Below are 1,167 nucleotides of genomic sequence, written 5' to 3'. Positions count from 1 at the left end.
ACACACAAAAAAAGGCTCCTGGGAGGTGAGAGAGGCCAGGGAAGGCCCAGGAACCTCCCCAGGAACCTCCCCAGGAACCTCCCCAGGAACCTCCCCAGGTCCCTACGAGGCTCCTGCTCCACCCAAAGCTCCCCAGGGTGCTGGTTCCCAGCAGCTCCAGCCTCTCCCACTGCTTCCCAGGAGCTCAGGAGCCCTGAGTGTGGGGGTCACACTCCTCCTGCTCCCCCCAGTGCCCTGCAGACCCTTCCCTTCCATGCAGACCCCAGGTCTTCCAGCCCCCCCCCTCCTGCCCTGCTCACTGTGACCACCTCTCTGGCATCTCAGCATCACCAAGCCCCAGGATTCAAACCCTGGGCAGGAAACCACTTGGGATGGTGTGACCTGTCCCAGGACAGGGCTGGGATCCCACAGCCCAGGGTGTTCCTGGGCCTGTTCCCTCCCTCCATCCAGCAGTGGGGGCTTCGTGGCCACAGCTCCTGCCTGCAGCCCTGGGGGGCAGAACCTGCACCATTCCCTGCCCCTCTGGAGATCCCAGGCAGGAACCAGCAGGACCAGCCCCTCTCCCTGCTCCCCAAAAGCAGGTGACACCTCCAGTGGAGCCAGGACATGGCTGCTCTGCCCCAGCACCTGTGAGATCAAGGGGAGGTGAGAGAAGAGGGGCTCAGAAACCCACCCACACCTGGGCAGAGGTGGTGAAGGGGCCACCAGCCCTTCCCCAGGCCATGGACACCTCGTGTGGCCCCGTGGCCACCAGGTCTGCACTGGGACAAGCCCTGGAGATGGGAGCCATGGGCTTGGACCAGCCAGAAAGCTCCTCCAGTTCCTCCTGCTCAGCTTCAGTCCAGGACCAAGACAATTGATCCAGAGGGAGCTGGGGCTGAGCTGCTCCCAGGGGCTGCAGGAGGGGCCTGGGGGCTCCTCCATCCCACACCTGGGATGTGGGTGTCCAAGGATCACCCAATCCCAGCCCAGTGGGGGGTGGAAGGGACCCAGATCACCCAGTGCCACCCCCTGCCAATGGCAGGGACACTGCTCCTGGGTCTGGGGGCTCCTGCACCCTGATGCTTCTCCCCTGGGATCAGCAGCCCCCCCTGAGCTCAGAGCCTGGGCCAGCAGTGGGGGGACCCAGGGGCTCCCCCAGCCCATGGATGGAGCAGAAGTCCCAGC

The sequence above is a fragment of the Chaetura pelagica genome, unplaced genomic scaffold, assembly GCF_000747805.2.
Source record: "Chaetura pelagica isolate M959 unplaced genomic scaffold, ChaPel_1.0 scaffold1560, whole genome shotgun sequence".
Classification (NCBI taxonomy): Eukaryota; Metazoa; Chordata; class Aves; order Apodiformes; family Apodidae; genus Chaetura; species Chaetura pelagica.
The sequence above is the reverse complement of the archived record's forward strand: the minus strand, read 5'-3'. Positions refer to the sequence as shown.